Source organism: Rhagoletis zephyria, unplaced genomic scaffold (assembly GCF_001687245.7).
Source record: "Rhagoletis zephyria isolate East Lansing unplaced genomic scaffold, Rhagoletis_zephyria_1.1 Rzeph_scaffold_05962, whole genome shotgun sequence".
NCBI lineage: Eukaryota > Metazoa > Arthropoda > Insecta > Diptera > Tephritidae > Rhagoletis > Rhagoletis zephyria.
The window spans coordinates 23,099-38,776 of NW_016163045.1; the positions used below are offsets into that span (position 1 = coordinate 23,099).

The following is a 15,678-nucleotide window of genomic DNA, read 5'->3' on the forward strand; positions in this document are numbered from 1 at the left end:
TCCACAGTATTTTTGCGCAGAACCCACGTCGAAATTTGCAAAAAAGGTCATAGTGCAAACCGAGTTTATTAATAAGCTAGTGGTAGGAAATTTTAAACATTTATCTTAAATAAAATGTGAATCCTTTGATTACACGTGTATGTTAAAGTTTTTGGATTCGGGTGATGCGTTTGGACACAACAACCGAAAATCGTTGTACATTAACTAAACCGGACCCAAGTTTCTCGATAAGGGGCAACAGATATTAGCGCAGTGGATACAAATATACGTATATGCGAAAGGCAAATATATCTGTTTAAATGAACACCACCAATATTTCTTGCAAACACACATCCATTTACATCTTTTAATTCGACTCCGACACAGAATTGTTTTCGTACAAAATTACGCAAAAAAGCTTACTCGTTCGTTTTTAGGCATACCATTGTTACGAATTTCGAAAATTTGAAAATACGATTCGGATGGCAGCATACTATTTCTACGATTTGTAGCAAAATCCGAATACGAAAAAATTGAAGAATAGGGGTGTTAATTTCTAACATACTTACCCTAGACTTAAGGATATACTTAGTTATTAAGCATACCTACTTTTTTTTTAATGTTAAGAACTTTTAGACGTTAGGATGATTAGTTTTAGGAAATAGATGTAAGAAAATGAATTGTTAATAAAATTATAATATAATATGGGAATGCTGACTAACCTTTTTATTTAGGAAGGCACATCAGGGGCTTTTATAATGGGGTCTTCGGGAATAGGTTGCGCCGGTGACCATGAATGAGGGTGGGTCAGCACCAGGGGCCCCACTTGCACCAGTGGTCCCAACCATATTCGGCCTTAGCTTTTTTTTGTTCTGGTTCATTTCTTATTTCAGTTTTAGTTTGGGATCTGCTTTGTTTTGATTTTCAGTTTATTTTAAATATTTTAGATGTAACGTTTCTTTTTCATCTTTTTTTTGTGTAACTGTTTTTTTTTTGAATATTTGAATTTGCGTCCGTCCGATACTTCCGGCCATGCCGGAAGGGAAGATGTTTGACAGGCATGACTTTTCTCTGCTATGGCGCAGGGAACAGTAGTGTGGCAAGAACCCCGCTCAGCCGACATGACTAGCCACAGTGCTCCCTTTTTGTCATGCCGCCTGCACTCACTACTGCTCCCAAAGTATGCGAACCATAACAAATCGTGGAAATTTTGGAAGATCACCGAGTTGCTTTTAGCGTTTAGATTCTTAATGCAAAAATGGAGTTGCACTTAGGTGACGAATTTTGTATGGATAAATATACATATAGCTATATATGTATAGAGCTAAATGCGCTAAATGTGTTTTTACGCGTAAGCAAAAAAGCGTATTACAGCAGTTGGACAAAATGACAGTTGCACGGCAATAAATAATTGCCTGCGAAGATGTGCAATTATAGATGGTCGATAGTTGAGAGCGAATGATTACATGCTGCTACCTGCAACTCAAATGTTTACTTCTGATTTTTGTTACCTATTCTTATACTGCTACAGACATATATATGTTTGTTAAATTCTTACTTGAAGCGTTGTAAAGAAGTACGGTTTAATTTGGAGCTGTAAAGTTTTATATGCATTTCATATAGCTTTTATTTTAAAGGTAGCAGTTCCATGCGGCAACAAATACTTATGTATATTGGTAGAGATAGAATGCCAATAAAAGTTCTGTAAAAAGGAAACTTCTAATTAATGAATGCTATGAAATAAGTTGGTAAAATAAATCAGTTGGAATCAAAGATTGTACGTATGTATATACATACATATATCTGGGAAACTTTTCATTTTGCCAATAGTGTCCAAGGAACTTCACATAAGGTACATTTCGCAACTATAGCGCATCAGTTAAGCTGGAACTCCATAGGAAAGCGGGATCCGTTGACATGCGTTAACGTGCGTAAAAACAGCAAATCCACAGTGTACGCTTAAACTGAAGTCAGGTAAAACCATGATAAAAACATTACAAGGTAAAATCATTGAGAGGCAGTCTGACGTTTGCCAACATTAGTTGCGTTTTTTTACTCATTTCCAGTAAAATCCAGTAAAAGTTTTTACGAATTTTCATGTTTTGGCGTTTTCGTACGCAAAAACTTGTAAAGTAGGGGAAATTGAGAGAGCGAAAAATGACAGTTGAAGTTGCAAGTTTTTACTGGATTTTACTGGATAAATTTTTACTTGTAAGAATTTGCCAGTACGAAAAACAGCTGATCGCATGTTGCTGGATGAAATTTAAACTAATAAGGAAATTGTTTGTGGGTTTTTATTGTTGAATCTCACAAAATAAACCTATTTAAATACAAAATATATTGTTTTATTAGGAATTTGCTGCGAATAAACAACCAATTTATCAGCTGTTCATGAAACTTGCAAATTGTTACTGGAAAAGCGTTCGCGTACTTTATTGCAATTTTTTTCTTTGAGAGCGAATTCTTAGAAATAAAGTTACTGGAGAGTTGCTGGCAAGTTACTGGATAATTTGTAAAAAAAAACAACTATTATAATTTTAAAATTCGTACTCAAGCTCACACACACATTCTCATTTTTAATCTCAAACAACAACAATTGTGAAGAATTTCTTTTTTTTATTTTCAATTTTATATGATTTTAAAATGCTTGCAAACGTCAGAAAAAAATCATGGCCGACGAATTGAGAGAATGGTTTTACCTTCTAATGTTTTTATCATAGGTAAAACTGTGGCTTTGCGTGACATTTATAACTCTGCCAGCAAAGCGCTAGACGCATGATAAAAACATTACAAGGTAAATTCATTCGGGAAAATTTTAGTTTGGCTTCCCCCGCGTACAAAAATAAGGTGGCTATGGGTGGGTAGGGCGAGTTCTGCTGATTGCAAATATGTATACTTTTAGCCGCCGGAGGCTTAAGGGTCATTTACATAAGTTTCCTCGCTTTGCTTGACAGTTCAAACTTTGACAACTAAGGGCCTGTGCCAATTGATAGAAAAGTTCTATGGTGGAAAAACTTTTTACTATGGTGAGAAAATTTTACATTTCTGGGCGTGTGTGAATCGGTAACAAAGTTCTATGGGGAAAGCTGTTGAATAATGTTTTTACTATGGTGAGACAGTTTTGCCAATCTGCTGTGTGAAATGAAATCTTTTTTGACAGCAGTAAATTTTTGATAACCGCAGATTTATTCGGAATAAACTATTACAAATTATTAATGAAATTAATATTTTAAGAAAACATCACTGATTGCATTTCATCAATTTAAGCTTTTGTTTTACGAAAAATTACTCACAGCAACAGTCTTTGCGATTGTCAAAATTTTCTATGCATTTGTCAAAAATTTCACTAGCCTCATGAGCTACTGAAATTTTATTCACCTCATAGTTGTCAAAAATTTACTTGCCGCAAACTTTGTTACCGATTCACACACGCCCTCTGCTGTGCCAATTCGTAACTTTTTACTGCTGGAAATTTTTGACAGTTGCTTTGATGCACAAGAAGACTATCGAGTTTGCTATTTATAAAATGCAGCAATTATATAGAAAATATTTGCCTTTGATGATTTCAATTCTTCTGGAACTGAAATCCATGCATTTATTAGACCTCTTAGCAGTAATATTAGAAATAAAAACACGTCAAAACCGTCTGGTAAGTGTGTTCACAAAAATGTTTAAAACCGTGTACAATTGTTTCCAATAAAAACATATGTCGTTTTAGGGTATTATGTACATGCAACAAGACGTTTATTCCAAAATACTAAGCAGCATTATGAACGGCGATAACAAGACTACAAAAATGTATCTTAGGTTGTCCTCTGCTTCGTTTCGAAAAATTGTAACTCACATTCCCAAAAAGCGCCACGGATGGTCGGAGTACGAAGTCGTTTGCTTAATAAAGTCCCAGAAGGATTCTGCGTTCTGAACTGCTCCCTGTAAAATAGTATTTTTAATTAAAAAAATACATAACGCCTTTTCATATGTAAATCTGAAATTAAATCTTACAAGTTATATAGCTTTTCTTTATTTTTTTTGCCGGCGGGACCATGTTCTTTTATTTCCACTCGCTTTTGTTTTCTTTAATTTATGTGTATACGTGCGTTGTTCGTTCTTCTTGATAATGCTTTCTGTCAAATTTTTCACTAGCCCTGCCGTATCAAACATTTTTATTCACCTCATAGCTGTCAAAAATTTACTTTCCAGAGAACTTTTCTATCAATTGGCACAGGCCCTAAGCGTGAAACGCAGAAGGTATGTTACAATAAACGCTTTGACAGCTTCTGCGTTCTCCTTTTCCTCCATATGTTATCTCTGTAAAATAGATAATATAATAATATGCATTAATAATAGCAATCAAAATTCCTATTTACTCCCTTTTTTGTCATTAAATGCAAATGCAAGCGCACGAGAAAAGATACATGTAGACAGCTGATTGCTAAAGCGGGCAAAAGTTGAGAGTTGCTCAAGATTTTGCTTCGTTTTGTTTTGCTTTGCTTCAAAAGTTTTTTATGTGAGCATGCTCATGTATATGCCTACATCGATCTTATATGTCAAAGTAAAGAACTGTCAAGCAAAGCGAAGAAAGTTGTATGTGAATCAGCCTTTATAGTTTTTAAATTATTTGTTGTTAAAATTTGTAAATTGAACTAACCCCCCGCTACTTCACACAATAAACACTATATTTACGTACACACTTCGGCAAAATAGTTGCATTAAACTCCGCACAATGAAATACAAACATATTTTTTACACTTTTGTTTTTAACAAATTTAGTATGTTTTTAAAATTATCACGCCCTTAAGCCTGCTATACAGTTCAATGCAAGCGTGGGGTTGACTTTCCTTTATGGCCGTTCGTTAAAGGGGCGGTGGGCGAAAGGTAGGTGGGCGCGGCACCTCTAACCCACCTTCTTGGAGAGGGAATGAACCGCCATTGACAAAAATGCAACCCTCGACCACCTAGGTCCCCTATGGTTCCCTAGGGACCCCTTAGAAAAATTACCAAAAATCACAATTTTCATTTGCGTTTATTCGCTTGAAAAATGTTAAATATTCATTTGCACAATACATTTTTATATACACATGTTTATATACAAGACATTTTTATAAAACACCCAGTAACCAAAATGGACATCACTGGGGCGGCAGCCCCAGGTTTACCACACAGAAAGGGAATTCTAGTCACCTCATCCTTTCCCAAGGTTACATCACTGGGGCGGTAGCCCCAGTTAGGTCACACAGAAATGAGAATTCTACGTAGTAAGAGTTATAATCCCTAAGCGCGGCCGAAGGCCGCCTACGCAGAAAGGAATTATACGCAAAAATACTGTAGACGCAAGTAAAAATTGCGATTTTTGGCCATTTTTCTAAGGGGTCCGTAGGGAACCATAAAGGACCTAGGTGGTCGGGGGTTGCGTTTTTGTCAATGGCGGTTCATACCCTCTGCAAAAAAGTCGATGGGAGGTGCCACGCCCACTCCCCCTTCGCCCACCGCACCTTTAACGAACGGCTATAATGGAAAGTTTACCCCGAGTGTATGCGTGAGCTTTTTATTTTGACCATTATCTTCGTTGTTACTTCACTTCTTGCAATAATTGATACAGCAAAAGGCAGAGAATTAAAATATATCGGAATTATAGAATAAAAACTAATTTAAAATGCATTTGATTCAACCATGGTTTCACACTGACATTAGAAGAGTGCCGCCACATCTAAGAAAATAACAATTAGTATGCTCCTTTGAACTTCGGACTAAAACCTGTGGAACTGTCAAACTACAATTTTACGCTCTCAAATGAGAGTAAAATGAGAACAGATGCCGAAGTGCCCGGGAACCGAAAAAGCACTATTTCCTGTAAAAACGTCAGTCGGTTTGTTTACATGTCATTGGTAATACACTGATTTGGCTGAAATATCACTAACTAATTACTAAAATCTATACATATGGGCTTTCCCATGGTGGCGCACGTGACAGTCGTACGATTTCAATGTGATACAAAAAAGGAATACCATTTGTTTTCTTTAACTTTTTGGGCCATTGTATAGCACATACTTAGCTCTATATTTAACCGAAAAATAAGATCAATCGAACTGCTTGGTCCTGAAATATAAACATTTAAAGAGAGGGTCGTTACGTGACAAAAAATGGAAGTTGATTTTTTCTTTTTTACAAAATCGCAAAACTCTGCGAATTGTGGATGGCTATTTTTATGAAACTTGTTTAATATGATTTGGAACAATTCCAGTTGTATTTAGAGTTTTATGAATTAATGCAAATTGTTTCAATTCTCTTTTACAACCCCAAGTGTGAAACGTGACGTGACGTGGCGTCACGTGACATAAATTTCCATCGTTATATTTTTGTTAATATTGCTTTTAAATGAATTTTTAACGCAAATAAAACATGTATTTTATGTAGAATATACTTTATATTTTGACTTCAGCGCCAATTCAGGGTCAATTTATTAGAAATCTATGATTTATTATGTTTCAACCACATACGCCAAATTCGAACCAAATCGGACCATAAATACGGTTTTTCGAAATATCTCCACCTTGGCACCACCTAGGAAGACCATTTTATGCAAACATGATTCTACTTACTTAGCCAGTATATATTTTAAAAAGCAGAGAAATCGGCCCGTAAATACATTAGATATAAAACTTTTATTTTTTTGTCGTGGTGGACCTTCCGCTGGAAACACCCATATTGAAATATTTCGTTATTACTTCCATTTTTTTTTAATACAAGGTTTTTTGCTTTCACCGCTTTCTGTTTTTTAGTCTGTTCCAATAGCAGTCCGGTTTACAGGATTTAGTCAGAACTTACAGGAAGTCGTTCCTATTGACATAAAACCTGTAAGTGGGAACACATTTGAGAGAGTAACTGAGCAACTGTTCCTAGTCAGAAGTTACAGGATTTAGTCCGGAGTTTTTTTTCCTGTAAGTTCATGAAAAGTGTCAAACGATCAGCTGATTTACATGTGCAAACAAAAACAGAAAGCGGTGAAAGCAAAGAACCTTATACTTGTTAAAAAACGGAAGTAAACAACGAAATATTTGAATATGTTTAGATTTTAATAATTTTTTAGTGATATTTCAGCCAAATCAGTGTAGTACCAATGACATGTAAACAAACCGTCTGACGTTTTTACAGGAAATAGTGCTTTTTGCGTTCCTATACACTTCTGCATCTGTTCTCCTTTTACTCTCATTTGAGAGCGTAAAATTGTAGTTTGACAGTTCCACAGGTTTTAGTCCGAAGTTCAAAGGAACAGACTATTTGTTTGCGCAAATCAGCTGATCGTTTGACACTTTTCATGAACTTACAGGAAAAAAACTCCGCACTAAATCCTGTAAGTTCTGACCAGGAACAGTTGCTCAGTTACTCTCTCAAAAGTGTTCCCACTTACAGGTTTTATGTCAATAGGAACGACTTCCTGTAAGTTCTGACTAAATACTGTAAACCGGACTGCTATTGGAACAGACTAAATAAAAGATAATAGTTTTAGGGCCGGTTTAGATTAGTTTTAACCAAACATTGAGTAACCGGCCCTTAATCTTACCCGTATCCAAAAAACGCATTATTAAAAAATGAGGGATTCACAAAGGTGTCGTAAATGTCGTATATACGTCGTAAACTTAAATAAATGCTTAGAGAACTTGAAACGGCAACCAACTATTATTTAACACTGCAAAAGTTCATAATAAGACTTTGATGGTACTTAACGAACCACTTTAATATATTTTTTAGGCGTTTAAAGTTTACGACATACAACAATACGACATCTAAGACACCGTTGTGAATACCCCAATAGTCCATAAATATATTTTCTGAAATTTTTATATACAAGACATTTTTATAAAACTCCCAGTATCCATAGTAAACATCAGTGGGGCGGCAGCCCCAGGTTTACCACACAGAAAGGGCATCCTAGTTACCTCATCCTTTCCCTGGTAGCCCCAATTAGTGCATACCAAAAGGAGAATTCTATTTGGTAAATGTTATAATCCTAAAGCGCGCCTATACAGAAAGCAATTCTACGCAAAAATACTGTGTGTGTATTTTTATTTTTGCTTGCGGTGTTTTTTAAACCATATTTTAAAAAGTAAAAATTTGTAATAAAAAATCGCGCAAAAATACTGTGGACGCAAGTAAAAGTAGACACGCATATCAAACGAAAGGGAAATTAATTTTCTTTAAACCAAAAGAACGACAACACTATCCTAATAAGGCTAGTTTTGAAAAAAAACAGTTTAAATGGATTTTTTCATATATTTTTTATAAAAACAAATTTTTATCAGAAATTAGAAATGCAATTCACAAGGAATGGAGACCAAAAGAAAGGTGTATTAATTTCCTTCAAAACTATATATTAACTTTAACAAACGCTTTACAAGTTTTTGAGATATTACGGTTTTTCAAAAAGAAAATTTCGATCTTTGACCTTCGATATCTCGCACAATTTTAATTTCTGCTAGTAAATTTTAGTACCGTTATTATCAGATCAAAAAGCTCTATGGACTCCTATTTTTAGTTTTTTTCTAGCGAAACGGTGGGTATTCTTTACTTGTTCCGAATTACATAACGATGTGTGAAGGAGTGCATTCTTATATACCGAAAATATGAACGCAATCTAAATTAAATTACGTTTGTTTCTTTGTAAAATAGTTAAAATCTTTTACATTTATTGTTATTGGCATCTGTAAATAAAACCTTTTCAAATAGTAATATATTGGCAACACCAAGCACCTCCATGTTTTAAATACAACTAGCGGAATAAAAAGGAGACGCCGGGTTTACATTCGTTGTTTTCAGTATAATACATCATTAAATCATTAAGGTACATGGTTTTTTGTTACAAGTTCGGGTAAAATAAACTATGCCGAACATCGAGATATTAATATGTACTCATTTCGTGCATTTATTAATGTGGTTTCAGTACTAACACAAGTTGTACTAAATGAAACAGTTTTTAGTAAATAACTTTTGAACGGTGTAAAACAATAAGTTTCCGCCTTCAGATTCTTAATACTGGCAGTAATACGCGTCGTTTGATACTCCTTTCCATCAATTTTCGGTGGGGACCATGAAGTGCACAATTAATTTTTGTTTCATAAGTAATTCATGCTTATATGGAAAAAGTGTAAAAATCCGTTCTCAGAAATCAACGGTAATTTTTAGCCGTTTGAAACTTGAACTTCATGAGACTAAAATTGCATATCCAAAAATGTTCTACAGAATCAGATTAAAAAGTTGAAATTTTGATGAAAATTTGTGGAATTCTCGAAAATTTTGTGTAAAGCTTGTAACTGTGACTTATGTGGTTTTTGTTAAAGCTTGAACGGCTTTTTTTTAGCAAAAAAATTAGCTCGAAAAACATAACGAATATTTAAAAAAATCAACACAAAATTCAATCATTTGTTTGATTCACGTATAACTGCGTACTTACTTTTGGTCTCTGACGTCAGGATTTTTTTAAAAGGACTCTGGAATTTAAAAAATATGATTGATGCGAAATGAAGCGAGTTATGTGAATTCATTTTCAATTCAGATTTTATTTAACAAATATGCTTACTAACTAGTTTTAATGTTTGATGAAAATTTATATAATTGATAATTGTTGAGTGAGTGAAAAATATATTTAAAGTAACACTTTGCAAATGAATGAACAATTTACATATGTAAGTAACAATTGAGGAATGAATGAGAGATTTATGTGTAAGTAACAATTTAGGAATCAATGAGAAATTTATGTAAGTGGACTGTATGACTTATTTTAGGTTTATAAAATTCAAGATGAAATTCATGATAAAACATTAAGCGTTAATTAGTCTGTTCCTTTGAACTTCGGACTAAAACCTGTGGAACTGTCAAACTACAATTTTACGCTCTCAAATGAGAGTAAAAGGAGAACAGATGCCGAAGTGCATAGGAACGCAAAAAGCACTATTTCCTGTAAAAACGTCAGACGGTTTGTTTACATGTCATTGGCACTACACTGATTTGGCTGAAATATCACTAAATAATTAATAAAATCTATACATATTTAAATATTTCGTTGTTTACTTCCATTTTATAACAAATATAAGGTTATTTGCTTTCACCGCTTTCTGTTTTTGTTTGCACATGTAAATCAGCTGATCGTTTGACACTTTTCATGAACTTACAGGAAAAAAATCTCCGGACTAAATCCTGTAACTTCTGACTAGGAACAGTTGCTCAGTTACTCTCTCAAATGTGTTCCCACTTACAGGTTTTATGTCAATAGGAACGACTTCCTGTAAGTTCTGACTAAATACTGTAAACCGGACTGCTATTGGAACAGACTAAATGTTAGATATTTCAATCAGAACAATGTTATCTATATGTACAATGGGAATTTATATTTACATATATACGTAGATGTGGTTAGATGAAAAGCAATGATTGTATGAAATGAATGTCATACTTATGAATGTTGATCGATGGTAATGAGAAATGGGGATTCCCACGATGTGGGGATATAAAATAGATGTGCCAAGGTCCCACGTTGACGTTAAGAAAATAAGGTGTATCGAATTGCCACGTTGCTTGCGTGCGCTCTGTTCTCCGGTTGAAAATGAAAGAAGGAAGGATGGTAAGGCGGAAGTTATATTTATAGGCCGCACTGTAAAGGCGAATTCAGTGTGTCTGCTGGTGACACTGGAAGGCAAATTATTTTTCGAACTTCCAACTATTGCAGGGATGCTTGTAGTGCGGAAGTCCTGCAGGGATGCATTTACACCAGAAATTTATGAACGCAAGTCACGTAAGAACTTTTAAGTGAGCGCAAGTCACTTAAACATGCCGGCCCCGTTGCACCGGTGCAGGTTTAGTTCGCAAGCGGTTCAACGCCCTAATTGCTCGATCCAGTTCGATATGCACTCTGGCATCCATTGGTCGGGTTGGTGATTGTGAAACCTGAACCGGAGCTGCCTCTTCTTCGGGTGTCGGACGGTGTAAGAGAGTGTGGTGCATTTGCTTGCATATTTTATACCTGCCGGACGAGTGGCAATCTCTTACGTGGCTATGGGTGCGGGCTAAACAGTTAGGGCAGTAGTCCAAGAACCCGACCTTTACTCGACGCTCCTCCACTCCCATGAGTTGGAACTCCGGACAGAACCGTAGGGCATGGTAGCGGAAACAAATCAATCACTGATGCACATTGGGGTCTCGAGGTGCACGTGACGGTCGGGTGGTACACGGTGCTGGCCCTCCAGATGCACGGGCGTTCTGGACTCTGGAAAGGAGATTTGTTTTAGTTAAAGGTTTAAAATAAAAAATATGGTTAAGAGATGAAGTTACAAGAGATATGGGTTGCAGTCAGGGTTGCGGTTGTGAGATGTCTGTCTCAGTCGGAAAGGGGCATAATTTGACGATTGGTCTTGTTAAAATGCCATGTTGCGTTCGAACGTCTGCAACGCGGACTTTATTGTCAGAGCCATGGTAAACCCTCTCAATTCGGCCTAAACGCCATTCATTTGGAGGTAGCATCCATTGACCACTAAGTCGCCAATGGCTAGATTTTAATTCGGAAATTTCCACTTATATCTTTGATGTAATTCTTTAAGATATTCATCCTTCCCGCGTTGACTAAATTGCTGATGCAACAACTTCAATTTCTCCCACCGCTTTTGAAGCGAAAGGTTGTCAATTTGGGGTTCTGGCGGTGCAAGCAAAGGAGCTCCACGCAAGAAATGACCAAGCGTTAGGGCCAAAAGCTCTTGAGAATTATCAGACATGGGGGAAAGTGGTGGAGAATTTAATACTCCTTCAATGCGAGCCAGTAGGGTGGCGAGCTGCTCAAACGTGAAATGAGTACTCCCCACAATTCTTTTGAAATTAAGTTTGAAACTCTTGACGACTGCCTCCCAGAGGCCGCCCATGTGAGGATCATTTGGTGGTAAGAACTGCCAGTCAAAACCATGTAGGGAATATTGGGATCGTACGTCCTCTGATGACTCTTTGAGGAATCGTTGAAAATCTTGTCGGTAAGCTCGACTTGCGCCTACAAAGTTTTTTCCGTTATCGGAAAAAAGTCGTTGTTGGAGACCACGTCTTCCAACGAAACGGGAGAATGTTGCTTGAAAGGCTTTAGTCGAGAGATCTGAACACGGCTCTAAGGGGATGGCTTTAGTCGAAAAACCAATGAAAACACAAACATATCCTTTCAGCATCGGCGATTTTCGAAGTGGTGATGATTTGACATCGAAAGGACCGGCAAAGTCAAGACCGGTACACGTGATAGGAGTTTGAACGCTCGGGGGGAAGAGCTGCCATGATTTGCGATCTAGTGGTTTGTTTGAAAATCGTGCATGTTTTGCAGTTGCGTATGCAAGACTATACTTTCCACTTCAGTCTAGGGATCAAATATTCTTGCCTTGCAGTCCTGATCATCAGTTGGTGCTCACCGTGCATCAACAAATTATGCAAAAATTTGATAAATAACAAACAGAATCGACTCGGTTCCGGTATAATAATGGGATATCTCTCATTGTACGGGAGGAAGGAATTTGACAAGCGGTCATTTATTCGGAGGAGCCCATTTGGATCTATAAAGGGGTTTAACGACAGAAACGAACTCTTTTTGGGAATTGGTTGTTTATTCGAAAGCTTTGAATGTTCATTCGGGTAATGCCTTTCTTGAGCTAGTTTTATAAGACGTGTCCTAACCCAATGCATTTCATTTTTACCAATTACAACCGACTCATAATTTACAGTTGGTGCTGACGCTGTTGGCTTTACTCGGTGAATAAATCGAAACATGTAAACAATCACACGCAAGGCTTTCGGCCAAGATGAGAAACGGTCTAATATGTCAGGTTCGTTTTCTAACGTATGTAGTGATTCGACTTTGCGTTCTTCTAAAGGAGGGTTCTTCTGTCGGAAGGATACAGGCCATTGGTCGGGTGGTTTCAAAAGCCAATCTGGTCCATGCCACCAAAGTGGTTGTAGCCGCTACAACAACAACAACAACTAATTAAATCTTGTGGCCTGCAGCTTCCTGTTCCAAGATATGCGGGATTGTGATGGGTGCATACGTGTCGCCACTTAATGTTTCCAACATTCTGGATAATTTGCGAAGTGCGATTTGCCACGTACATGGAGGCTTTTCCAGCCAGGAAAGGACTATAGATGAATCCGACCACAAGAAAATTTCTGTTTTACCCAACGGGAGTTGGTTCATAACATTTTTAATGCATTTAGATAACTGCCCCACATAGTTCCAACCACGGAAGACTAACTGTTTGTAAGGGTGCAATTTTGGTTTTTGAGAATAACAGGTGAGAAGAAGTGGAATTATTTTTTTGAGTTCTGATACAAATTGATGCACAAAAGGCCTTTTCTTGTGATTTGAATTTTTTCTACACTAGGTAGGTCGGAGATGAATTGGTTCCATTTTTGAAGAGAGGTAGGTTTTTCACATTCGTCCCACTCAGTGCCTTCTAACCATATTTGTTGCAAGAGTATTTTTGCCTGAATAATAATAGGCGCTAGCCACCTTGCGGGGTCAAAAAGTTACGAAAACGATGATAAAATTTGCCGCTTTGTAGCACTGGACTGGGATTTAATGGGGTCGATAGAGTATGAAAAAGAGTCGTTTAAGGCATGCCATCGGATACCAAGCGTTTTAGTAGAACTTGAACAATCCAATTTTAGGAAATCCGAGTCAAGCAAGTCTTCAGCTGGTATATGACTGGTATGGTATGGTACGGTGTGTTTAGCCGTAATTTTCTTCAGGGGAAAACCAGCTGAGAGTAGGCAATGCATTAATTGAGTCTGAGCATTTACACAAGAGGGGATGTCGTGCCCGCCTGACAGTATATCATCGACATACGTTTCCTTTGTCAAGATTCTTTGGGCCAGAGGATAAGAAGCTTTTGAATCGTTTGCCAACAGGTGCAAAGTGCGAAGGGCCAGATATGGAGCGCAATTAACTCCAAAGGTGACGGTTTTAAGGGCAAAGTCGGTGAGTTTGGTCTCGTTTTTTCTACGAAAGAGAATTCTTTGGTACTGTTGATCATCTTCGTGCAGAAAGATTTGACGGTACATTTTTTGTATGTCCCCATTGAAGACATATTTGTACAATCGCCAATTCAAAATGACAAACATGAGATCAGATTGTACGGTGGGGCCGATATGGAGAATGTCGTTGACGGAAGTTCCTGACGCAGAAGGTTTAGAGGCGTTAAATACCACACGAATTTTGGTGGACTTACTTACTGTCGGGTTTAACAACTGAATGATGGAGATAATATGAGATATATTTGCCATCTTTATGGATTTCATAGGGAGTGATTGGTTTCATATGATCTAGGGATAGATACTCTTCTAATACTCGATCCTATTCTCCTTTGAGATCGGGGTTGATGGGAGAAAGCTGGTGAGTTTTTTATGGACAATGGCCTTAGTGTTTATGCTAATGTTGCAACGTTTGGAGAATATGGTAAGTTGGCAAACTCTGTTGGCATTTTCAACGATAGTCCCGCACATTCCGGTGATTGAGAAATTTTCTCGATAGGTAGGAAGCTGCAGACGTCTTTGAGCCTTTTCGGACTCGAATGATTTTTGAGAGCCTTGGTCTGTTGAGGCTCTTAGGGTAAAGAGTGTGCCCATGTGCTTGATATGCACTTGGGCCGTGGGAAGAAGCGTCCTCTCATTGTTCGTCTTCCAGCCGAGGATGTGGGAGAGTCCTCGTAAGTGCCTTCGGTTATATTGAAAATGGGATGTCTTGTATGACTGGAGGAAGTTTCGAGAGATTGGGTATGCAGCAAAGACGTTGAATTCAAGGATTGTTGAGTCGTTGGTTTCTTAACAGGTGCCTTAGCTTCAGGTTTACTAGTTAGTTTGATATGCAACATTGTGTGATAAGCCTTCTTACAGTGAAGATATCGAAACCAAAGATGGTTGTGGGCCAAACAGTTGGAACAGTAATTATTTTGTACGACGAACTTGCTGCGTTCTTGAGCAGAGAGTTTTCGAAACTCGGGGCAAAGCTTCAAGGGATGGTTGTTACTGAATAATTTGCATTTCGCCACTAACTTTTCCTGGGAATGGTAAGACTGCACCTTCGCGGATGCCTTTTGGCGGAAAGAACTTCGTGCCTTGGTTGTTTTATAGCTGTGCAAACGTTCAACTACTTCATACCGACTGGTGAGGAACTCATCCATTTGGCACCAGTTAGGAAGGGGTTTTCTGGATTTAAGGGACTGTTCCCACAATGCTAGAGTCTCCTCGGGTAGCTTCGTCGAGCATATATATATTAGTATAGGGTCCCAGTCACTCACGGAAACCCCTTGGGATTTAAGGCACGAGAGGCAATCATTAATTGTGTTTTGAATTTTCTTGTTGTTGTTGTTGTTGTGGTTGTTGTAGCGGCTACAACAACCTCGCCCAGGACGGTTGGTATCTCAGTCGTTGTCGTCAAGTTCCACTAACGGCAACCCTAGGAAGCGTGCAGCTTCTGTGGGGTTTGTCCACAGGGACAAGGCCGTTAGGGTTGTCGGGTTTTCCGGGCATGCGAAGAGATGTTTCGAGTCATGTGGGGTCTCTCCGCATGCCGGACACTCATTCGGCACATCCTCATTCAACCTACTCANGTTTTGAATTTTCTTGTTGTTGTTGTTGTTGTGGTTGTTGTAGCGGCTACAACAACCTCGCCCAGGACGGTTGGTATCTCAG

General features: G+C 37.7%; 1 long non-coding RNA gene across 1 annotated transcript; it reads left to right on the forward strand.

The window, feature by feature from the left end:
- The first annotated feature begins 1,426 nt into the window (after positions 1–1,426).
- LOC108372670 (uncharacterized) lies at positions 1,427–1,975 on the forward strand. Its single transcript, XR_001848876.1, has 3 exons — positions 1,427–1,555; positions 1,617–1,756; positions 1,810–1,975. It is a non-coding gene; the product is annotated as an uncharacterized LOC108372670 (long non-coding RNA).
- The last annotated feature ends 13,703 nt before the right edge of the window (positions 1,976–15,678 follow it).